The sequence below is a fragment of the Zootoca vivipara genome, chromosome 7, assembly GCF_965207765.1.
Source record: "Zootoca vivipara chromosome 7, rZooViv2.hap1.1, whole genome shotgun sequence".
NCBI lineage: Eukaryota > Metazoa > Chordata > Lepidosauria > Squamata > Lacertidae > Zootoca > Zootoca vivipara.
The window spans coordinates 24,656,087-24,681,887 of NC_142590.1; the positions used below are offsets into that span (position 1 = coordinate 24,656,087).

General features: G+C 47.5%; 1 protein-coding gene across 4 annotated transcripts in view; it reads right to left on the reverse strand.

Annotated features, from left to right (window-relative positions):
* Positions 1–25,227, reverse strand: part of LRRC8C (leucine rich repeat containing 8 VRAC subunit C) — a 38,173-nt gene extending 12,946 nt beyond the window's left edge. The window contains exons 1-3 of one of the 4 annotated variants that reach the window (XM_088673827.1): positions 25,036–25,227; positions 6,365–6,406; positions 2,183–2,330 (exon numbers count right to left, since the gene is read on the reverse strand). The gene's annotated coding sequence lies outside the window, so the exon portion shown is untranslated. The remainder of the gene's footprint in view (positions 1–2,182; positions 2,331–6,364; positions 6,407–25,035) is intronic. The other 3 variants (XM_088673828.1, XM_088673830.1, XM_035122932.3) reach the window with 3 other exon arrangements.
* Between the last annotated feature and the right edge of the window lie 574 nt (positions 25,228–25,801).

The following is a 25,801-nucleotide window of genomic DNA, read 5'->3' on the forward strand; positions in this document are numbered from 1 at the left end:
CACTGATGTGACAGCCTGGCCCAGGAAACCTAGAAGCAAATGTCATCCAATCAGGAGGTCCTTGGTAGCATCAGCTCTTCCCAGGCCTTTCCACTGAACCTCCCAAGGCAGTGGTTGGTTTCCCAGGCTGCTTCTCTGATTTGTTGAGAACTTCACAAGGCAACACAGTGCCCCATAAGTTGCTGGAATACAACTCCCATCATTCCTGACCGAGGCTGATGGGAGTTGGAGTTCAACGCTGGCCACCCTTGTTATAAGGGAGTGCATCCTCTTTCGAACCTTGGAAATTCTGTTGGGGACTTAAGAGTTATCAGGCCAGGGCTTCCCAAGTCTGATCTGTCCTAATAGGAGAATTGCTCCTTAGAATTCAAAACCAGACCTGTCTGAATGGGACCTGCCTCATTCTAAAATGGGCTGGTTATGGACCCCAGCTACCCAACCCACCTGTCAGACCCAACTGAGGAGACTCCTGTCTGTCATTTCCAGCAGCTCTTGGCGGGCCAATTTATATTAGCTCCATGATGGAGTGGATGCTTTTCATTGCAAGAGTTCCCAGATTCAGTATCTGCTATCTCCAGCCACAGCTGGGAAAATCTCCCATCAAAAACCTTGGAGAGCTTATGCCAGCCAGTGTAGACAACTCTGATCTAGATGAGCCAATTATCTGACTCAGAATAAGGCAACTTCACATCTACTGCTCACCTGTGGCTTCTTCCCAAGCCATTATGGTAGTGCCTAAATCCAGTAGCCCTGAGGAACATGCATATAAATTATCTCCAGTCTGGTACTATGCCCTAGAAAAGGAGAGCATTGGTCACTGCCCTTCCAAGCCCCAACATTTTTTTGGACACCTTGTATTACATCATCAGTAGCCTAAGCAGGATGCTAAATGAATATTACAGAGATCTGCACTCGGCTTATGTACGGAGCAATTTTTTAAAGCTGCAGCATTGCATTCCTTTGCTTGTGGAATTCAACTGGGTTATGAATACCTCTTACGTTCATAGTCGCAATTTCAAAAGTCTCTGATATTCCGATGATTCCAGGACTAGTGTTGAAATCCAAGCTCTGGACACCGTTAGCAGCAATGTGGGGCAGATTTCCCACCCCCCTTTCTGTTTCACAAGCTCATTAGCAAAAATGAATGGATGTCAACTGCAAATACAGTACGTATTAGGCAAGAACGGCAGATTTCAGTTTCTCGCTTTGCTTGCTAAGTAAGGCTAAAGCGAACATTAGATCACTCTCTAGGAGGGCATCAGAAAAATTCCTGAAGCAAAGTGCCCTAACAAGCATAGGGGGGAACCCAGTTCAACATTTTCCTGAAAACCCCCATCGCATTAGCCGGTCAAGGACACCACTTGAAAATGCAGATGCACCAGAAGCTATTATCATGTGCAAAAATCTGCGCTCGGAGCACCTGTAAGCAAAGTGCCTGCATTGCAATTCCACTGGAGAGGGGGGGAAACTGCCAGACACAGCAGAAAGAGCCATCTAACCTTTTCTCAAAGGACAACAATCCTATCCCATGCTATCGTTCAAAAGACCGCGAAGTGAACTGCACAGAAAATGGAGGAGGATTTATTCCCTCACCCCCTTTATTTTTGCTTTCCTCTTTGAAGAATGGTTTGCTAAAGCTCTGCCAAAAGTTGCGGGAAAGCACGAGGTCTCTTGCTTTTGCAGTTCCTGTGCTCCCCTGGGAGAACAGAATCAATTCATTAGAGGATTCAGCAGCACAGGCTACATAAACCTAATTGTTCTCTGCACTTCTGTCTCTGCACGGTCTCTGTGAATCCACGGGTGTCCTTGCTGCACTGCATCTGTTCTCAAGAACTGTGGTCTGGGTTGTGTGAACAGGGCCAGGGAATATGGGGGTGGGTGGTCCAAGACTCTTGTTTTCAGATCTGTTCCAACCCTATGTTGATAGACCCATTTTGCTGATGGTAAGAAGGAGGCAGAATATGAAGTGGATTGTTAATGTGGCTGGGGGGGTTCAGTGTGTAGGGAGGGCTGTGAAGTTGCCTAGAATCATAGAGTTGGAAGAGACCACAAGGGCCATCCAGTCCAACCCCCTGCCAAGCAGGAAACACCATCAAAGCATTCTTGACATATGCCTGTCAAGCCTCTGCTTAAAGATCTCCAAAGAAGGAGACTGCAAATTCCACTGCCGAACAGCTCTTACTGTCAGGAAGTTCTTCCTAATGTTTAGGTGGAATCTTCTTTCTTGAAGTTTGAATCCATTGCTCCGTGTCCGCTGTAGCCTGTAGCAGTTGTGCAATTAATTGAGAGCTGAAGGTTCAGGAGCTTTATCCAGAACCACCATGGGGTGTCTGTAAAAATGAGGTTAAAAATCATGCAGCATCTACCACGGTGCATTAATTGCAATTGCTACAACAGGCAGAAAAATCGTGATGTGATCCCCCAAGATCCTTTTAAGTGGTCCATGGGGGGGCGGAGCTTGGGAGCCGCTACTCCACAACGCCCCATCAGTACAGAAAGTGCAACCTCATCTTCCCAGTGAAATAGCAGAAGCAGCGTAGCCAGTCTAATTCAGTATTTGCAAAACAACCAGTTCCCAACCAGTGAGGTCAGCCGTGCACAAAAAAGGGGGTAACCTGGGAATACTGAGAAGGGAATAGTGGTTTCAAGCATGGCATGGTGGATTCCAAAGGAGGCTGAAAGCATTTAGGCAGCTGCTGCATGGGAGAGAGGAAGAAAAGAGATCTATGGAGGCTGAGAGGTCAAAGGGCTGTGGCATCGGTTAGACAACAGGTCACTAGAGAACACTTTCATCTGCATATGAAGGAATGTGAAAGCCTTTGGTCCTCATTCCAAAGAAATGTAGGGAGGAGGTGTATGTACACCACATGGGTGTGTTTTTTCCAACAGCCCTGCCTACCTGCCTCCCCCAACTCTGCTTCCCCACGTTGCACCCTGAGCTGCTATTTGCCTCCTGGACATAGCTGCCAAGTTCTCCCTTTTTTTTAAGGGAAATTCCCTTATGCTGAATAGGTTTCCTCATGAGAAAAGGGAAAACTTGGCAGCTATGCTCCTGGAAGCTGCTTAAAAAGTTATCCACCTAAGGCAGATGTCAGAATGCTTTTCAGCCTGAAGGCCTCATTCCCTTATTGGCAGCCTTGGAGGGGGGGGGGTCACATTTCAATGGATTGGGAAGCAAAAAGCAGGCGTGACCAAAGGCAAAGGTCAGTGGACAGATTTGATTCTTATTTGTTTATTCATTTAAATATGTGGGTACAACTGTGTCACAACAACAGCAATTTATCAAAGCGGTTGACAGCAATGAAACCTTTCCGTAAGACCATAAAAGAGTTAAAAACAGACCTCAATTGTGGAAGGAAGTGTCCCTAATTGCCTGCACCTGCCCGGCAAAAATGTGAAAGTTTCCAGCAGGCGTTTAAAAGTTGGCACAGAAGGTGCCTGCTGAAACTCTGTTGGCAGGGTATTTTACAGGACTGAGCTGTCTCTGCTTCTCGTTGTTGTCAAATGAGTCTCACCAACTCAGGGAATGACCAATGACACATCTGCAGATGAACCCAGTGAGGAAGCTGGGATTCGAGGCCTCAGGTCATCCCTGAGGTATCCTGGACCTAAGTTGTGAACACATTGTTCAGGCCTGCAGGAAGACACAATCCAGCGATGCAGACGTCAGAGACTTCTACATACGCACGGACTTTGGTGATGCCCCCTTGCTGACTTCCCTGGCTTCACATGAACTTGCACAAAAAGAGATCAATGCTCTCCCCCACCCTACCCCGCCGGGCAAACAGAAGCACCAGCAAACCTAACATTTCCTAAACAAATTAAGTGGAAATAAGATAATGAGCTTGAGGCAGGGAATTGGGAGGGAAGCAGTTTAGCTGCAGATTCTAAAATGGGCTCTTTGAATTCTGTGTTTTTCTAATTAGCTTTCATCAGTGGAAATAAAGAGAAGCTGTCCAGACAGCAAGGAAGTATTAAGTATTTTTTGCCTTTGGAGATGCAAGTATACGTCAGACTTCAGGAGGTCCATATGGCCTGCGTTCCTGGATAAGAAGAAAATTAATTCATTCATCTTCTGCCCACTGGCATCCCAAAGGAATGGCACTTGGGTGGGTCTTCAGGATGAAAGCAGGCTTGGTTGCAGAATTGTTCTCAGAAGAGAGACAGGCAAGGGATGAGGATGGTAGCCAGATCAAAATAAAGCAAAATCCTGGGGACACAGTGAAGCTCAGGCTACAAGCTTATACGCATCCAATTTGTTCTAAGAAGTAGCTGCAAGGTTAGCCATTTCTCCCAACATATTTTGGCACCGTGCTGATGAGCTGCAAATGATCTGCAAAGCCATCACCTCTTAAGGACCTGGCCCAATGCCCAAAATGACTTCAGGAACAAATCCTGGCTCGGTGAAGCAAGTGGAAATTTTTTGGTCTTGAACTAGATGGGCAGAGGATCAAGCACAACCCAAAATTATGACTCCACACAATATGGTACAAAGGAGGCACAATTAAGGTCTATGTCACACAAGCAGCAGATGAGGTGATAGGCCTATGTCTAGACTTTACCACTTCAGACCAGAGGTGGAGGCTTCAATTATAGCAGGAGTGGGAAGCATGCAGCCCTCCAGAATTTGTGGTACCCTCAGCCCTCATCATCCCGGACCATTGGCCATGCTGGCTGGGGCTAAGGGGTATTAAGAGGTCCACAGATTCTCCATCCCAACATTATGGAAACCTTCTATAATAAACATTCCTATAGAAAATTAGCCCCCAAAGGAGAAAGTTAGAGTAGAACTCTTCTTTTCATCACCTATTTTTCTGTGGGAGGGGGGGGGAGAATTTATTTATTTATTTATGGTATGGAGAAGCATTCAATAGTTTGAACCCCCACCTGCAGTCTCAGATGGTACAGTCCAGACACAGGTTTCCCTACTGTTTTGGAGAACTGGGCCAAGGATTGTTTTTCTCCTGATCCATGGGGACGCCTACCACCACAAAGAGGTTATGACACCCCCCCCCCCAAGGGGAAAGGTCAGTAGTAATATGGTTGCAAGCAGACAGGAAAGTGAGGTGAAGCAGTATCAGCATCTTGGGAGACAAGCCTAGACATGGATTTCAGGACCACAGTTAGTGACCCTGCAGCTGAGACAAAACATACAAGTATCTATCTCATCAGTGTCCTGGAGTAGTGGCAGGTCCTTATTGCCTGTGTTGTTGTTGTTTAGTCGTCTAGTCGTGTCTGACTCTTCATGACCCCATGGACCAGAGCATGTCAGGCACTCCTGTCTTCCACTGCCTCCCGCAGTTTGGTCAGACTCATGTTGGTAGCTTTGAAACACTGTCCAACCATCTCATCCTCTGTCGTCCCCTTCTCCTAGTGCCCTCCATCTTTCACAACATCGGGGTCTTTTCCAGGGAGACTTCTCTTCTCATGAGGTGGCCAAAGTATTGGAGCCTCAGCTTCAGGATCTGTCCTTCCAGTGAGCACTCAGGGCTGATTTCCTTCAGAATGGATAGGTTTGATCTTCTTGCAGTCCATGGGACTCTCAAGAGTCTCCTCCAGCACCATAATCCTAAAGCATCAATTCTTCAGTGATCAGCCTTCTTTATGGTCCAGCTCTCACTTCCATACCTCACTACTGGGAAAACTATAGCTATAACTATACGGACCTTTGTCGGCAAGGTGATGTCTCTGCTTTTTAAGATGCTGTCTAGGTTTGTCATTGCTTTTCTCCCAAGCAATGGGAGTGTTAGGTATTCATTAATTAGAGACCCAGCCCCCTGAATCTGACTGGTTAAAGGTCCCACGACCTTCCTCTGCAGCCATTTGCTTCTTCTAGGTCCTGGGTTTCAAGTTGTGGGGATTATCTCGGGGCTCTCCTGGTCCTCTAAGTCATCTGTGGGTCAACCTTAGAGCTTGATGACAGAGGAGTCTCTTGAAGGTGTAGGGGAGGAGGTGTGGGCTCTGGCGACAGCAGCTCTGCATGACATGGACCAAGGAATGGATCCATCTCCTTGAGGCTGACATCATTGGAGGACTCTACCTCTGTAGATTCCAGGTCTGGGGCCATGGCAATTCTGCGTTTTTGAAAACCAGCTGAAAAACGGCAGCCAACTACTTCTAGGAGAACTGTACTGAATGTTTCTGTGCACCTATCATCATCTAAAACTTAAAAGTATGCATGTGCAGCAACACAGAGAAGTTAAACTTGCTACACAGCCCGAACAAGAATAAAGTGCAACTCATGTTTCGGCTGATACTACATGCTTTAGTATTGATGGCCCCTTTCCTACTATCTCAAACACTTCTGTGCATTCTCTTATCGTTCAAAAGTTCCAACATAGGCTGAAATCCTATGCACATTTACCTGGAAATAAGCACCACGGAGGGGATACGTCTGAGTAGACATCTGCAGAAGAGAACATCTAGTTAACCTCTTGTTTCTTAGAAACTTGTGTCTCATCATTTAGCAAAAGCCACATGGCTGAATTACAGATTGAACACTGAGACGTCTTCTTTTGATGAAGAATTCTTTCTTATTCTCACCTTGTGTATGCGTATCCCTCTTTCAGCTTATTTCTAGCACAAGAAAGGATCGCCTAAAAAGGAAGGCGAGGCATGAAGGACATCACACACAAAACAGGACTTCAAATCCAAAACTTCATTTAGCTAATCCTAGGGTCTATTTCTCAGAGGATACAGAACCACCACATCACACACCCAACTTTTTTGGTCGGATGCTTGCAGGCGACGCTGTCCAGCCAATTGCTAATGCTACACAGTGGCCCTGGACTACAAATTCCATCACCCCTGACTATTGGCTATGCTGGATGGAGCTGATGGACATTGGAGTCCAGACCTGGAGAGCCATTGGTTCCCCACCCCTTGCTATGCAAAAGCATATTGAACCAAACTGGTAACTCTGCAATAATCCACCCTGGCATCATTGTACTGTGACTTCGCAGTACTACTTTTTACTCAATGCCAAAGTAGCTCCCTCTGAGTCTTAGATGCACACTGGGTGTTTCTATGTGTAATTTATAGTGTCATCTAGAAAAGTCACCGAGAGCAGCACTCAGAGCTGATTCCCATATTAATCTCGAAAGCATTTATCTTCATTAAAGAATTAGAGAGCTTGCAGTCTTGATTTATAGACCTGGCCTATAATAAACCTGATGCCCTATTGCCCAGGATTTAAATGTTCCAAATGCATTTCAATTGCTTTTACTCAATGCCCAGTAGTTGAACAGTTAACAAGGCTTTGTAGTGCTGTGGGCACTCCAGAGGTTGCAATGGTTTTTAAATAATGCTGCAGGATAATGTTTAATCACAGGTGGAGAAGGGGCACTTTTACCTTACCTATGCTAGGGTAAATGAAAGGGAAACAGACAAGGCATGGACATGGGGTAATAACCCTGACATGCTAGAAATCTGCATCTAATAATATCTGCTTGATTTGAATGGGACTTTTGCAGAAATAAAAATGTTTAGGGTTGTAATCTATATAACCTGCTGTCCATGAAACCCGATCCTTCCTGCAGATTTTGCAGAGCAAGTATTCTAGAACTTCTGATCAACAATTTGGCTTTTTGTTGACTGAATAAATGTCAGAACATAGGTGGGAGACATGCCGTTTTTCAGTCCCCTGAAGGAAACCACCCTTAGTTGCACCAAGAGTAGTCTGAATTAGCTCCAGGCTCTACTGGTTTGATCATTTGCGCTAATCCTGTAGCCACTTTTGAAACTTGCACAGAGGAGCAAGCAGAAGATGGTGTTCCTTGTTTTACTGTGCCACACCTTGAAATGTTAGTGGGGATTCATCCAGGGAATAGCCTGCACTGCTGCAACATAGCTCCTGCTTCTCAAATACTGGGAGAAAGCAAATGGGCAGACCCAGGATGCCAGGTTAGAAGCATCAGAAGCTGAGTCAGACCACTGGTCCCTTTTGCTCAGCATTGTCTCCACACAATAACTGGAGATCCTGGGGACAGAACCAAGCCATGTTAGAAACTCGGATAAATAAGCTAGCTGCCAAATGACTCCTTAAACCAAAATAGAACGTCTAGTTGCCATTTGGGAGCAATACGGCTCCAAAGTCTTATTTTTCAAATGATGGACTGACTGGGATTGATTATCTGGCTAGTTCATACGGCAACCTCAAGCTAGGTTAAGATCTCTGGGAACTTAAAAGTCGCTTGATCCAGGGACAGTCCACATATATATTGGCCTATTCAGACCTCTTTTTTAAAAATGGCAACACAGACCATTCATAACGTAAGAATATTATTCACAACTGCGATCAGGGCAGTGGGGTGGGGCAAGCAAAGGCAAGAGACAACAATTCACTATACCGTTGCTCGCTGCTCCTGCTTAGGCTGCACAGAAAAAGCATTTTGCTTCCTGAAATTGATTCAGATTGTGCTGATGAAATATAACTGACAGAATCTACAGGATGCCGTATAAGTGTGCGAAAACAGTCAAGTTCCAATGATCCCCCAGTTGGTGGAGAGGTCTGGCACCCGGGCATCTCCACTTGGTTGCAAGTGGCCGATAACCAGGTGCAAAATGCACCTGGCACCTGGCTAATTTCAAACACTGGAACCAAGGACCTTTTACTTGCAAATCATCTACTCTCCCACTGAGCTGTGGCCTGAGGGTTTTTCCTTCTTTTTGCTTCAGCACACTTTATACTGACAGCTAAAACCAATGTAGCACACCACAGCAAGCTATGGCACTTTCTGTCTTCTTGCACCCATAGAGCTACCACACTTAGCTTTCTGAAACTACCCAGCTTGGCAGAGACATTACTGTTTCTTATCTCTTTGGGATTTTGAGTTCCTTCTATAGTAGCAACCCATAGAACCTCCTACTGGAGCCATTTGGAGATCCTGCGTGTAGGGAGATGGATGCAGGCCAGGACGAAACGCCCTTTGTCAAGTTCTGTGAGGACTTTCTGTTCGGAGTGGGATGGGAAACGCTTACTCATGCCTCTCCTCTTTTGAAACTCCTGCACTTTTTGCCAACTCGCCTCTTATCTTTGGTGAGTGACTTTTCATTTTGTTGATCATAACTGAAAAATTTCACAGTTTCAAAAAGATCAACATTACCGGACATGGAATCTAAACTCTGAGATCATACAACGAGCTGGAAGGAACTGGAAACTTTTCAAGAATGTGTTTAAGGATGAGATTACTTGACCCATTTAATGCCCAAATTCTCATTCAGTAGTGCCAAATAAGCAGCATTCCTAACAACAGGATACTGCAGAACTGTATGATACCATCTCACTTTATCAACACATGCAAAGCATCCCCAACCTGGTGCCCTCCGCATGTTTAGGACTACCACTCCCATCATTCATGACCACTGGCCATGCTCATGAGAGTTGTAGTCCGAGATCTCGAGAGCTCCAGGTTGGAAAAGGTTTCAGTGATGCTGTGTGTTCTTTTCACATTCTCTGTCTGAGCAACCTTTTAACCGGATTGAAATATTATTGTGATTTGCCAGTTAGGATGTTTTCCTCCATGCGTGATGCCCTGAGTTGCAATTATCTGTAATCTTGAACAGGAATCGAGTTAACAGGCCAGTAATAGTCACACAGCTGGCAATGCCCACTTTATAATGTGGGGTGATTATTTGCATAGGAGCAGAGGAACCTTAATTTTATCACCTCACACGATTGGTCCATGTAGTTTTCCATGAAGAGGGCTGGAGAACAAGTGGGTCTGTCAGTTGCACACACACACACCACACACACACACAGTGGCTCATGAAGACTGAAATGAGCTCCACATAAGGATGGTGGGTAAAAGGATTAATTGTTGTTGTTCTAGAAAATCAGATAATTGTCTGCCTCTCTGAATCTTGGAAAGATGCCTAATTGGCTCTCCCTTCATGGTCTGGAGACGCCCTCCCTTTCCTGTTGTTAAGGAGGGAAGGGACCAGGAATGCTTGCATGCATGCCTCTTAATTTGTTCAGGTTGGTTTTTTTTAATGCCTACAGGAGGCCACAAGCGAATCTTCCAAATGCCGAAAGGCCTGTTTTCAAATACTGGTTCAGTTGGGGAGCAGGGACCACATCATCTTTCTCAAGATCTACAGTGGTACCTTGGTTCTCAAATGCCTTGGTACTCAAACAACTTGGAACCCACACACTGCAAACCCGGAAGTAAGTGTTCCGGTTTATTGGAAGATGAACGTGTTTCTTTTTGAGTGCCACACTTCCGTTTTGAGTGTTACGCTGACAATTTGAGTGTTACGCTAACGATTTGAGCGCCACACTTCTAATCAGTGCAAAAACTTCCTGCTGAAATCCTGTAACTTTTTATACCGCAAACACTTCTGGGGTGGAGGAGATGTCCTGCTTTTATTGCACTACAGCACAAGACTGCCCCTCCAGACAGCAATAGGGCATTAACACTGGGGAAGCATCTTGGAACAACTTAAAAAGCAGAATGATGTATGGATAAGGGCTCAGAATCCTTAGTCCAGACTCAAGCTCAGGCAAACACAGACCACAGAATACATAACAGATAACTTCACTACTCCTGTGTTAATGACATGCTGTAGAATACACCTGCCACTCCCTCAAAAAGCAGTCTGAATAGGCTGCAAAAGCATCTAGTTCAGTGGTTTTCAACTAGTGTGCCATGGTACCCTGGGGTGCCTTCAATGACGGTCAGGGGTGCTGCGGGCAACGTGAGCCTCTGTCCCTCTTCCCTCCCTCTCTCCTTCCCTCCATCCCTCCCTCTTCTGATGCCCTCTCGCATTTCTGCCACCCAAAGGCTTGCACAGCAGTTTGCACTGGCGTAGGAAGCCGCTTGGGCACCCAGAGTGGTAAACCCGGGGGCGGGGCATCGCTACGTAGCGTGCATATGCAGCGTCGCTACATACTCCGCATGCGTTGCTACATAGCGACGCTGCGCATGCATGCTATGTAGTGAGGTGCCACCGCCGCCGCTTGCGCTGCCCCCCAAAAGACAGAGCTGGGAGCGTGTTGCCCCCTCCGCTCCCCCCTTGCTACGCCCCTGGCAGTTTGTTGCAGCAGCCCTGGCTACAAGCTTTCCAGGTGAATGGTACCTCTGGGGCTGGCCAGGGCAGGGGCATAGGAAGATTGGGGTGGTGGGGGCGGGGTGCCCCGAGCGGCACAATCCCAGGGGCGCCATCACGGCTGCCTGTCCCGCCCCAAAACATGTGCCTGCCCCCAAAATGTGTGGGCGCCCCACCCCCACGTCCCTGGGGGCAGCGCGCCTGCTCTCCGCCCCCGGTGGTGGAGCATGAAGCTCCGCCGCTGGGCTTGGGGTTGCTTCCTGGGCCCCTAGAAGGCAATGTGAGAAGGCACCTCTCTTTGGGGTAGGGAGGCAGCTCAGAGACCAGGTGCAGCAGCAGTGGTTGTCCAGAGGATTCCCAGGGAGAGGGGAGAAGAGAGGAGGCTGAGGGAACACTCTACAAGGGAGGGTGTTTGAAAAAGGGTGAGAGGCTGCTGGTTCTGCAGGCAAGGGGTGACACACCTGGGCTCCTGAGCCCCACAGGGGTGCCGCAAAAAGAATGCAGTTGGTCAAGGCAGCCGTGGACTCAGAAAGGTTGAAAACCTCTGATCTAGTTGCACCGCTGCATGAAGCTTGTGCATATCCCAGTTTATTAAGCCAGGATTTGCATGTGCAAACTGGGTCAACGCATCAGCCGACGGAACTAAACTTCTAAAGCCGGAGTCAGAGACTTGGGAGTAGCTCGCTTCAAAACTGAGTCAGCAATTACAAGCATTATTGCAATGATTTTTTAAATTATTTTTAGAAAGAGAGGATAGTTCTAAATTGTCTCATGACACTGGCTGCACTGGATCATATTGCTGTATCATTTTCAAACTGAATACACATTTTGTGCATGGGCAGAATACGGAATACAGTTTCTGTATTTCAAGCTGCAGAAAAACCTATCATGGAAATGATGTCTGGTTGCATAATGCATGCAGGAATATCATAGTCCACAGCAGGTAATTCCAAACTTCAGCAATGTCACTACTTGGAAGAGGATTTACAAAGGGCGCACACATTTATTTCTTTTGTCTGACTGTCACCTCGAAACAACCGGAAAACCTACAAATCCTGTTCACTAAAGCCAAAGGGGGGGGGGTGTACTCCCACCATGAGTCACAATCTCTTTCAAAGCACTTTCAGCTCTTTGAAGAACAAATTATTATTTCTTTCTAGCATAAGTTAAATGGCCAGGAGAAAGGCTAGGAAGAAAGCGGCACTTGACAAAAAGGATTACTGCAGAAACTGTGATGCTATGACAGGTCAGGAAACTTTTACCGGAGAAGCAGACACAGGATGGAGGAGGACCCAGAGGGAGCATATGGGAATTCCCAGACTGTCACTATTTCTGGATGAGATTCAGTCACATACTGGAAAATTAGAGCTGCCAAGCTATAGGTTATTGGGAGGTGTTGCGCAACAAACGTGCTTCCCCCAAAGATCTGAATTTTGCAGTAGGTAGAATGATGGGGAGACACACACTGGAAAGTGCAGGATAACTCTTGCCTCAATGCAATGTAAGCCACATACACACCATATGTTTAAAGCATGTGGATTGCCCCCCAAAGAATCCTGGGAACTGTAGTTCATTAAGGGTGCTGGGAATTGTAGCTCTGCAAAGGGTAAAACAGGATTCTTTGGTGCTTTAATTGTCTGGCACGGATGTAACTATCACCTAAGCTCCCCACGCACAAATCATCTTCTTCTTCTTCTTCTTCTTCTTCTTCTTCTTCTTCTTCTTCTTCTTCTTCTTCTTCTTCTTCTTCTTCTTCTTCTTCTTCACTACGCCAAGTAAGATTGTCTTCCATAAACATGGTTTTAAAAATGAGTCCGTAAGTGACTGTGGAGGCCAATTCTGGATCCACACGTCCTTCCACAGTGGGGACATTGGTTTCCGGGTGGGAGTTGATCACGGTGTGGATTTGCCAAGCGTGCCTTCCTCTTTGCACGTTTCTCCCTTGCGTCCTGAGTTCGAGTGTCTTCAAAGCCCATGACACCTTTGGTAAAGGCTGTTCTCCAACTGGAGCGCTTGCAGGCCAGTGTTTCCCAGTTGTCAGTGTTTATACTACTTTTTTTTTACCCTGACAGCAATCCTGCAAAGCAGGTTAGGCTGAGAGCCAGGGAATGGCTCAAGGTCGCTCAATACGCCCAGATCTCCCCAGTTTACGTCCACCAGGCTACCCACCACAGCTTGCAGGTTTGCATTAACTGACAGCTGAGTGCACTGTAATTGCTGACTTTCTCTAAACAGGAAATCAAGCAAGCTGCTCATGTGACTTGCTTCATAGACTTTACCAAAGGCTGGTGCAGTTCCACATTTTGAGCAAACAGAAAGTAGCATACCTATAAAAGGGTTCCTTCTGAGCCTCGTCAGAAACGTCCGTTGAAGATCACACCATGGCGGAGCCAAAGAAAGTCAGAGGAGTGGCTGTTTCCTCGTGATTTGTGGCTTCTTTATATAAAGGATTTATTCTACCTTACTTTTGAATGTCAAACAAGGAGGCTTTTAACAACTTGCAGCGTTTCCTAGCAAACAGCAGCCTCAGCACATCTGGATTAGCAGAGCGATACTTCTGGCCCCCAAACGCATCTCAGGCACTCCTTCCAGACAGAGTTAAGACAGATGGCAAAATAAATCTTTAGGGTATAGGAAAGTGTCACTTCTCATGACCTCTATCATTTGGTTCTGCTATGTTTTCAGTTTCACTTTTTCAGGAAATCCACTACTGCTAATCGTACAAGGTTCCCCAGGTCCCCTGCTTAGCTACTCTGTAGCGCTCCTCCGCTTCCTAAGGCAGGAATCTGTGGACCCTCCAGATGTGCTTGGACCTCAGCTCCCACGAACTCTGTCCTCTGCTGATGCTGGCTGGAGTTGGGAGTTCAACACAGCCTCCAAAGGATCCACAAGTCCCCCAGAAGTCTTATATCCTTCCTCTTCCTGGCTTTTCCTTCTGTCCACCGCATGGTTGGATCATGCATTGGGTCTGTCTCAGTCTTCAAATCTCCCATTGTTCTAGGCGCAATTTGCAACAAGGGATTTCATTAGGGCGAGCAGTTTCTGAGCTCTGGGCGAAGTACTGCACTTAAGATTTTCAATTAAAACTGCAGAGCGGAATGAAAAGGTAAAGGTAAAGGGAGCCCTGACAGTTAAGTCCAGTCGCAAACGACTCTGGGGTTGCGGCACTCATCTTGCTTTACAGGCTGAGGGAGCCGGCGTTTGTCTACTTCCGCAGACAGTTTTTCTGGGTCATGTGGCCAGCATGACTAAGCCGGAAACGCCGTTTGCCTTCCGGCTGGAGCGGTACCTATTTATCTACTTGCACTGCGTGCTTTCAAACTGCTAGGTCGCAAGAGCTGGGCCTCGAACCGCTGACCTTCCAATCAGCAAGTCCAAGTGGCACAGTGGTTTAAACCACAGCGCCACCCACAACCCTAGGAGGACCTTTTTCTGCCTCCCCACTTCCAGCTACTCTCTGAAGGCTGGAGAAGAGACCATGTGGAAAGTGAACACAATAATTTAGCTGCAGTTCATTCATTTTCAGCTTTGTATTCTTGTTATGAAAAAGCATGTCTAAATATTCCATTGTTGCACCCATAACCTTGGTTTAAGGTGCCATTTAGCTGCTAGCTTTCATATCTCAGCTTCTAACACTGGTCTGTCTAGCCTACCTCAGCTATAATGCCACATTACGTTTCTGTGCAGAGTACCCTTCTGCAGCAGGTTGTTGTTTGAGAACCAAAGATCCAACGAGCGAAAATCCCACTGGATGCACAGAGCTGGTCGCACAATTCTCTGAACTGCAGCCTCAGATATAACAAAATCTCACAGCAAGCAAACGCACTGACATCAGTGTTTAGAACGTGGCACTAGAAAACCCTCACATCTGTTCCAGCTTGGAATGCTTTAATCTTACTATTTTAATAGAACTCGGTGCATGCTATCTCAGAAAGATGACTTAAATAACCACCATCGTTTGTTTTACACTTGCCCCCTTTTTTCCCTTTTGTTTCAAACAATAAAAAGGAAGTGAGAAATGAAGAAGAAGGGAGAATAGAAAGAGAAGGGAAAATGGAAAGAGATGTTTTGTTCGACTCCCGAAATCATTCGAAAATCAAGGTGCAGCTTCCAATTGGCTGCAGGAACATCCTACAGCCAATCAGAAGCCGTGCCAGACATTTGGCTTCCAAAAATCATTCGAAAACCGGAACACTCACTTCCGGGTTTCGATCGTTTGGAAGCCCATTTGTTCGGGAGCCAAGGCATTTGAGATCCAAGGTACGACTGTAAATGGAAAAAGACAGATGTTTAACATACTATGCAAAGCAGCAGGAAATATCTTGTGTCGCTTTGTGGTACAGCAAGGCAAAGTGTGATAAGATTCAGGTGGGTCAGTGTGTAGGATGGGTGGATTTGGGTGGGGTGGGACACAGTAGGGTTCAGGGTTTTCCATGGGCAACGTAAAGTTCTGAAGCTGCTCTAGGTAAGGAACAAGCTAGGACTGAGCCTTTATATCAGTGTTTCCCAATCTTGGGTCTCCAGCTGTTTCCAGACTACGATTCCCATCATCCCTGCCAGCTAGGGATGATGGGAGCTGTAGTCCCAAGTTTGGGAAACACTGCTTTATATACCAGTCGTGACAGCATCAGCAGGTGCAGCCTAAATGTAAGCACCAGCTGTGCTTCAAGATGCTATGTTTCTTAAAGGGCCTGACCTTGTTGAATATTCTCCTGCTGTGACAGAGCAAGGGAAGCTCAGCCCTTCCTGGGTCTTCTGCAGTGGAGTCCTCCACGTCCGAGGACAACAGTGCCATATGCTCAGTGCTTCCGTGGCTGGCCCTGTATGCGCCACCTCTCCTGCCCACATCCCCATAAGGATTTCTAATTGGGGATGTGACGTATCGGATTTAGTTAAATCCTCAGGCCCTGCTGAACTTCCTCAAAGCGTCACTTAGGCAGCTGAAGTTTTCATCCTTCTCACCCCGTATGAGCAGAGTGCCTTGGGTGAGTTTAAATGCCTTTTGTGACCTCTGGTCAACTGAAGCATGTGTTCATTCCAGGCATCTCTTTGGATTTGATTCAAGCTAATATAAAAAAACACCGCTATCAAGATTGTTCCTGCAAGGAGGATAATGAAAACACTACCGGAAAAACAATTTAATTAAACAGATCTGTTTCTCCAGTAAGACAGTCTTAAGATTTATTCTTTATGCTCCTTAAAATGCCTTGACTGAGCAACAAGTACTGGAAATGGCAGTTGAGAAATTAACACAATACAGTATCTCTGTCCATGCGCAGTATATCATAGAATCACAGAGCTGGAAGGGGCCACAAGAGTCATCTACCTTGGTTCTCGAACAGAATGCATTCCAGCAGTCTGTTTGATAACCAAGGTGTGGCTTCTGATTGGCTGCAGGAATGTCCTACATCCAATCAGAAGCCGCGCCGGATGTTTGGCTTCCGAAAATCGTTTGAAAACCAGAACACTCACTTCCAGGTTTTGATCGTTTGGGAGCCAAGGTGTTTGAGATCCAAGGTACGACTGTATTCCAACCCTCTGCAATGCAAGAATCGTCTGCCCAGTGTGGGGCTCAAACCCACGACCCCGAGATTAAGAGTCTCATGCTCTTCAGAGAAGCATATGCAGCTGATTTCAAGTTAGGGCTACTTCCAGCTAAAAATTATTAGTAGCAGCACAATCCTACACGTGTCATGCTCAATAAGGCTTACTCGAGGTGTGCTCCGGTGGTCTGCAGCCTGTGCATGGTTTACTCAGAAGTCAGTCCCACTGTGTTCAATAAGGCTTATTCCCAGGGAAAGATTGCAGCTACAATCCTCTGGGTATTACCTCCAAGTAACTATTTTTTTAGGATCAGCGCTGTAAGCATGGAATATTTTGAGGATTATTCCCAGAAAGCAGAGGGAGGGAAAGAGATCAATCCCTGTTTCCCCATCCTGGAATGAACGTGCCCTTTTGGCTGAACCTAATTACTGTCAGCAACAAAGTATCCTCTTGCCTTCTGTTTCCCCCAGTGAGGATTCTGGCGGTGATCCTGCCATGCAGCTTAAACGTGACTTCGGCGAGATTTTAAGCCAGCTAACTATGTGCAGCAGCTCGCTGGAAGTCACAAAAAGCAGCGACATAATGCTCTTCCATAATATTACATTACGAGAAGCCGTGACACAAAAGCTAAAGATAAGCTGCAGAAAGAAGCATTTTGGTGTATCATTTTTCATGGAAGCTTGTACTGATCTGCGGAAAGCCAATGTGATTCCCTGTCTGCTCAGCAAAACACCTCATGCTTGCCATTCAAGTGGAATAAATACTCTGAAGTACTAAATAACTGCTGGGGACTGGTTCAGATTGTCTAAATCACTTCCATGCCCTGTGGACTGACCAACTGGCCTGGCTTCAGCTACATGTGTCTCTGCAGCCTGGTGGAAGGGCATTCAGGATCCAAGGTACGACTGTACTGATTTATCGGAAAGGGTTGTTGTAAGGATTATAGTTTAGATAATCTACATGAAGGACAAATACTTGAACACTTGCAAACACTATACACATTACAGTGGTACCTTGGTTTAAGTACACAATTGGTTCCGGATGTCTGTACTTAACCTGAAGCGAACTTTCCATTGAAAGTAATGGGAAGTGGATTAATCCATTCCAGACGGTCCGCAGAGTACTTAACCTGAAGCGTACTTAACCTGAAGCAAACTTTCCCATTGAAACTAATGGAAAGTGAATTAATCCGTTCCAGATGGGTCTGGGGAGTACTTAAACTGAAAGTACTCAAACTGAAGCGTACTTAAACCGAGGTATGACTGTACTTAAAGAGATCCTTTAAGTAAGCCTGCACTGTCTGCAAAACAAAATTTGCTAATCAATCTGAGGGACAGGAACATGCCACAGACTCCTACAACGATGCTTTTGTAAAATTGCGATGCTGTGAATGAACACACTGAGAAAATTTACAGAGGTTTTCCTCGCCACTCCCTTTTCCTTCCGGGACGTAATACTATGCACGATCCCACTCATATGACATTCATCGGAGCCGACCAAATCCAGCCTAACTTTCCCACAAATAAGCATGCATGGGGTGACTCGAAAGGTTTGTTTTTGTATTTGTTTGATTATTTTTAGTCCACCACCCCCCCTGCAACATTTGATCCCACAAGAATTACATAAAAGAACAACAAGTCATAGCAGTAAGAGCAGATAAAAACAAAAACAACAGCCATGGAGCCCAGGGAGACAGATCTCTACCAAAAGCATCCATGTCCGGCATGCTCCCAGGGTAAGGGCATCCCACAGCCAGAGAAAAGGCAGATATTGCTCCAGAGTGACATCCACACATCAATTTTCTGGCTGTTTCAAGAATGAAAAGGAGTACAGTGGTGCCTCGCTTAACGAATGCCCTGCTTAACGGAATTTCCGCTTAACGAAAGGATTTTTTGAGCGGAGCTTGGCTCGCTAGACGAATGCGTTTTACGAAAAATTTGTCTAGCGACTCGCGGTTTCCCATAGGAATGCATTGAAATTCAATTAATGCGTTCCTATGGGCAAAAAAAAGGTTGAAAAAAATTCAGTACTGTGAGGGACAAGGGGTTTTTATTTTGGTATGAGCTTTCGTGTGCATGCACACTTCTTCAGATACACTTTGTGAGGGGCAAGGGATATCGCGAAGCCCCTCCCCTCCTGAGTTCCAGCCCAGCCCCAAGCGAGGCTGAAAAGAGGGAAAGCTCCAGCTCAAGTGGGGAAACAGGAAGTGGTGTCCAAGGCTCTGGCAGGGTAGAAGAGCCATCGTCCCAGGTGGGACAGGAAGGGGGAAGGAAGGGGGGCAGACCCGTCCCCCCAACTCCGGAATTGCGCAGAAAGCGTCGGGGGAAGAGGATGGGTCTCCCCAAGTTGTTATGCTGGCGCAAGACGCGCCAAAAGCCACTTGGAGGTTCTGATTCAAGCTGAGCAGATGTGTCTTTGTAAATAGCACTGCCATTAGCACTGTAAATACTCAGCACCAATAAAAGATAAAATGCAGAGTTGTGTAGAGTCGTTACTCTGAAGTAGCCCACTCCGGCCACCGTGACAAGTACATTCCTATGGGATTCGCTAGACGAATGTTTTGCTATAAGAAAAGACCCGTGGAACGAATTAATTTCGTCTAGCGAGGCACCACTGTATATTGCTGAAACAGGCCGGTTATTATTTTTGTGTGCCTGTGTGGGTGAACACAAATGGTGTATTTCTTTTCTTTTGACAGGCGTGAGGACACTGAGGGCAGCACATACCGTATTTTTTCGCTCCATAGGACGCACCTGACCATAGGACGCACCTAGTTTTTTAGAGGAGGAAATTTGCTTTCTTGAATTGTCCTAGGCATGGCTCTGGCTCTTTTGCGCGGGCTCTGGCTTTTGCGTGGGGCTCTGGCTCTGCACGGGCTCTGGTTCTCGCATTTGCTCCACAGGACGCACAGACTTTCCCCCTTCCCTTACGTGAGGGGGAAAGTGCGTCTTATGGAGCGAAAAATACGGTACATGAAATCTGTCCAGCGTGTAGTACAGGCACCTTCAGGTAATTGCTGTAGCTCTGCGGTAAAACACATGCTTGGGATGCAAAGGGATGCCTGTTCAGTTCCTGACATCCCTGGTGGGAGTCGTGGGACTTCAAAAGATCCCCGACTGAAAATGCAAAAAAGTCATCACCAGTCATAGATAACCCTGGCCTGGGAGATCATATATGGATGGCCCCTAAAATCACTTTATGTGGCCCCTGAAACGGCCCCCATCAGACTTTCCCCCCTCCTGTTTATTCTTTATCTTTTTGGTGTCTCCAAGTTGCCTCTCCCACAGTATCAATCACTTCAACATCCGTGCATGCGAGTGTAAGGGGCATGTTGGTCTTTATTCCAGATTAGCTAATCGCAATCCAGAGCATTTGTGTCTCTGGGCCTGCCCACTGCCGGCTTGTGGCCTCCAACACATTATTATTACCCCTGTGAGAATACGGCCCTCAGCCAAATTATGGTAACCCACCGTAGGTAATACTGAATTTGATGGACCAATGATTCAATTACACAGCAGGCAGCTCTTTGTGTTCCACCTGGATTGGAGGAAAAAACACACTGGCATCTAGCACCGCCCGAGAGCCAGCTACAGGATGGCTGTAAATGGAGAGACATGCAGGAAGTACTGTGCAGAATTAGAAGCATGCATCAACAGCTTAAAAACAGGGGGGAAAGGAAATGACTCAACAACAACAAAAAACCCCACAGGTGCTTAGCAAGAGGGTCTTTATGTCTCACTTCAATAGGAAACTGTAGTCATTTTCCCCAGTTCTACGTAAACAAACAGGCTGATCCTGGAGAAAATACAGCACCACCCTCCAGAATTAGGTATTTTGGACATTGTTTTGAGACAGCCGGTATATAACCCCAGTCCACCTTCTGCTTTGTAGTGATCAGAGAAATTGAACGCCCACCGTAACTTTCACTGAGCTCCAGCCACTTGTATTCCTTTGTTGATCATTTAAAGGATTTTCCCATGAGGTCGCAGGGCACGTTACAGCAATATAATGTGCAAGAATCAAATGAGGCAGCTCTAAAGCAAAGTCCAAACAAGGAGCAGCAAGGCATGTCCCATAACACACAAACCCCACCAAAAAAAAAACACCTTAATTGTCAAAGGTGCATCTTCACATACAATGGAAGCTGTGCAACAGAGATGCTAGGGGTCAGCAAACTTTTTCAGCAGGGGGCCGTTTCACTGACCCTCAGATCTTGTGGGGGGGCCAGACTATATTTTGAAAAAAAATATATGAATGAATTCCTATGCCTCACAAATAACCCAGAGATGCATTTTAAATAAAAGCACACATTCTACTCATGTAAAAACACCAGGCAGGCCCCACAAATAACCCAGAGATGCATTTTAAATACAAGGACACATTCTACATTTACATTCTGTAAAAACATGCTGATTCCCGGACTGTCCGCGGGCCAGATTTAGAAGGTGATTGGGCCACATCCGGCCCCCGGGCCTTAGTTTGGGAACCCTGTGCTAGACTATGGGAAGGTAGTCCCACAACTCAGGGGCTGCCACCATGGGCATCTGCAGGAAATTTCCGGGAAAGGGAGAACGGATAAATACGTCAAATGAATAAAAAATTCATACAGAACTGAAAAGTGGGAGCAGGCAAATTTCTCACTAAACAAACGACAAGAATTGTGCCTGCACATTTTGCCTTGTATCCTGGATTCCACGCATGCTAGAAACTTACTCTTAAAAAAACAAAAGGATCTGGGGGTTAGGGGAAGGGGACAAATGCCCCCTGCCTTCATGGACAGCTGCCACAGAGAATGCCCTCGCCTGGTTCACCACTCCCCATAATTGAGAGGGCAGTGGAATGACCAAGAGGGAACCCCTTCTTTCACAAGAAGCACCTCCCAAATTGCATGACACAAAGGCAGCACAGCGCTTCACTGGCAGGGTCAACTGCACACAGCTAACTACTGCAAGACCCTGCTTACTGTCAGCATTACTCTTAGGAAGTGGGCCATGAAACCACTAAAACCCACTATGGGCAGGTCACATCTTCTAGGTTAGAGATGGAGAACCTTTTCCAGCCTGAGTGCTGTATTCAATTATCCGCAACCTCCCAAGGGTTACATTCCAGAGGTGGACAGGAGCCAGGGGGGAAAGTGGACAGAACAATTTATGCCAACTTTAAAGGTAAAGGTAAAGGGACCCCTGACCATTAGGTCCAGTCGCAGTCCCGCGGATGACTCTGGGGTTGTGGTGCTCATCTCGCTTTACCGGCTGGCGTACAGCTTCCAGGTCATGTGCCCAGCATGACAAAGCCACTTCTGGTGAACCAGAGCAGCGCACGGAAACGCCGTTTACTTTCCCGCCGGAGCGGTACCTATTTATCTACTTGCACTTCGTGCTTTCGAACTGCTAGGGTGGCAGGAGCTGGGACCAAGCGGCGGGAGCTCACCCCGTCGCAGGGATTCAAACCGCCGACCTTCTGATCGGCAAGCCCTAGGCTCTGTGGTTTAACCCACAGCGCTACCCACACTTTACTTTTGTACAATACACTGGTTTCTACCCATGCAAAGACACGCCTCTCTCTTCCGTATCCAGACAAGCCAGAAGCATTATCAGTGTTGAAGGACACATTCCAGAAGAGCAAAAACACCTGGTGTGTGAGGCAAGTCAGAGTGTGGCTGAGGGAGCATTCCAAGGTCCAGATAAGGAAGGCTTGAGGGCCGCATTCAGTTCCTGGGGCTGCAGATTGCCGCTCCTGCACTAGGCAGTCCACCCCATCCTCTGTTGTCTTTTGTCATCCCACTATGAGAAGGTATTGGAGGCCACCTCGCCTAGTTTCTAGAAAGCTTTTGCATCCATTCAGGGGTTTAGGAAAGCCTTGAAGACCTGCTTGTTTTTGACTTCTTTTCTTGAATTGCGCTCTGGCTGATGTTCTGTTCATACTCGGTGCAGGAAATCCAGAGTGGGAGCATCAGCAGCCCTACTAGATCTCCAGAGGAGAGTCTACCACCCTCTAGTCTAAAATAAGAAGTACCCTGCTGCGTTGGACCAAAGCCCACCATCCTATTCCCAAATTCCCAAGCAAATGCCTATGGTAATCCCACAATCAAGGCACAAGCTCACAACAGCACTTTCTAGCTGACTGCTTCCATACAGAGAGGGAACAGCCAATTAGGTCCATAGGTAAATATCTCAAGAATGGACAAAGGCAGTTCACCAGCAGTTTATTACAGGGAAGAAGCTTGGCTTCAGACAAAGGCAAACCTTTAGCACTTATTTGGAAGATTCTAAAGCATCCTCCAGTTCCTTCTTAATGTAATTAGATGTGATACAGCAAAATTGGCAGGCCAATGTTTCTCATATTACCAAGAATGCAAAAATAGAAAGAAAGAAAGAAAAAATAAATAACATCCATTAGGCAGCACAGTAAAACTTTATTTTTTTGTTAAGAGAGACCAATTTTTAAATGTGGGTAAAAAGTAGAGCTATGTGCATCAAGGCTTTTGAGCCACTCAATCACGTTCCACTATTCATTATGCTTGCCTCTTCTCACTAATTGAGAAACCACATAAACAAGCTGTTTCTTGAAAGACGAGGGCATCTTTCAGATATTGCAGTATGTAATCAAGATGGCTAAAATCAAGCGTTTCAGGACTGCAGAGGAAAGGGTGTTTAAACAGAATTTAGCTGCTAGGATGTGACCCTTGCAAATCCGTCTGGAAAAATTACTGACCTACAAAATGAGGGACCCCCCCCCATCCACATATAACTTACAACAGTGACTATGGCACTTGAATAGCCAGACAGAGAAGAACCACCACTTATGCAAAAGAAAAGAAGCTCTCGTCATCTGGAAGAGTTTCTGAGCCACTAAATTGCCTCTAGAGCAGTAGCTCTCCATACGTTCTCAGACTGCAACTTCCACCATCCATGACCACTGCTCATGTTGTCTGGGGCTGATGGAACCAGTGTTAGAAACTGAGATATGAAAGCTAGGAGCTAAATGGCACCTTAAACCAAGGTTATGGGCACAGCAACTGAATGTCTGGGCGTGCTTTTTTATAGCAAGAATACAAAGCTGAAAATGAATGAACTGCAGCTAAAATCTTATGTTCATTTTTCACAGCGTCTAGTCCTTCCCCTGCGCACCCCCTAATATTCTTAATAGGGTCTCTTCTCCAGTCTTCAGAGAGTAGTTGGAAGTGGAGAGGCAGAAAAAGGTCCTCCTTTCCTTCCACTCTGCAGTTTAAATCGGAATTCTTAGGCGCGGTACTGTGCCCAGAGCTCAGAAACTGCTCACATTAAGAAAATTCCCTGTCACAAAACGCGCCTAGAACAATGGGAGTTTCGAACACGGGGTGGAGGTTGGAGTCTATCGGAGGACCACAACTTCCCCATCCCCGATTGGCAGTAAGGCAAAGCTGACTGCACACCACAGCCTTGGCGAGTCCACTCCACCCTCTCTACACTGTCGATCTAAATTCTTCAGCCAGCCAGTCCTGAAACTGCCGCTGGTTTCCTTTGCGCGCTCCGCCTTCGCCCTCTAAGAGGCTGCCTAGGAAGAGGCAATGCGAGGCTGGCTCCCCAAACGACGGCAGGGTCCCGTCTGAGAAAGGGAGGGAGGCGCTTCCCGTTGTCAACTTTTCCACACGTCCTCAAGCCGTGCGGGAACAAACAAAGGGAGTCCGGCTCGAGTTGAGACGCGGCGGGGATTTGTTTTGGAGGAAGCAACAACTTTCCCCAGAGAGAGAAAGAGATGCAGGCGGTGGCTCCACGCAGGAAGCCGGCGAGGACAGAGCGCGGCGGGGAAGGCGACTAACGGCTCGCTCCTGGTCTCCTGCAAAGGCGCATAGCGCGTCCGGAGCAGCCAGACGGGGCGGGAGGGAGAGCCCGCTTGGGGCCATATAGCAACCCCCCGGAGCCACGTTTTCCCCTCCGCCTTCCTTCCTAGTCCGGTTCTGGCCCCAAAGGGGGCAGGACAGGAGCCGACTCTGGGGATGGAAAGACTAGGGTGTGATCAGGAGGCGAGTATTGGACGGCGCCCCAATCCACCCCGAGGCATGAAACCCTGATCCACCACCCTCCCATAGGTGCCAACTCCCTGGGGCCCTGGGTGCCCGAACACCCACAAAATTCCCCATGAAGGGTCCGGGCACCCACAAATTTCGGTGCCAGCAACTCCCCGGAGACACGTTTCCTCCGCAGGATCCTACTCTGGGGAAGGATAGACCCCAAATCCACCCCGACGTATTCCAGCGCGCGCTTGGACGGACCCCGATCCACCACCATCCTCCCCACTGCTTGGAGAAGTCTCCCCGCTATTTCCCCACCCCATCGCCGCCTGGAAGGGATCTACCCTCCACCCCACCCCCCAAATCCCAATTTCATTTCCAAAGGCTGAAGGAAAAAGCGAGGGCGCTCCAGGGGGAAAGGGGCGCCCCGCGGCGGCTCCATCCTAGCTCACCTCGGTGGGGACAGATCACGGGCGGCGACGGATCACGGGCGGAGGGCGGTGGCGTCCCCTTCCTCCATTGCCCAACGCGGCGGCGGCGGCGGCGGCGCTGCCGATGCTCCCCACCAGGATCCGCGCCGAGAGTGCCGAGGCCGCTGTCCCCGCGTCCCTCCTCCGTCTCCTCCTCCTCCAACAGCCGCTCTCTCCGCCCACTGCTGCTGCCGCGGGCTGCCACCTCCCGGCCGCACCCTGCTCCGACGCTGGCGCGCGCACGTGGCTCCCCCCAGCCAGCCGGCTGGCGCGCAAAAAGAAGGGAGAGGGGTAGAGGCGGCAAGGGTCCCCCGAGACACCCCCTGGCTTACCCCCATGTCTTCTTCTTTGGCGATCACTCGTACCTAAGATTGTCTTCCATCCATGGACACGGTCTTAACAGTGAGTCCTAAGTGATTGTGGAGGCCAATTCTGGATCCGCCGCACGTCCTTCCACGGTGGGGGCATAGGTTTCTGGGCAGGAGTTGATCTCGGTTTTGGATTTGCCAAACCTGCCTTCCTCTTAGCACGTTTCTCCCTTTGGTCCTGAGTTTGTGCTTCTTCAAAGTCCATGACACCTTTGGTAAAGGCTGTTCTCCAACTGGAGCGCTTGCAGGCCAGTGTTTCCCAATTGTCCTGTTTATACTCCCCCCCTTTTTTTTACATTTACCTTGAGAGAGTCTTTAAACCTCTTGTTGACCACCAGCATTGCACTCTCCATTTTTGAGTTCGGAATAGAATAGTTGCG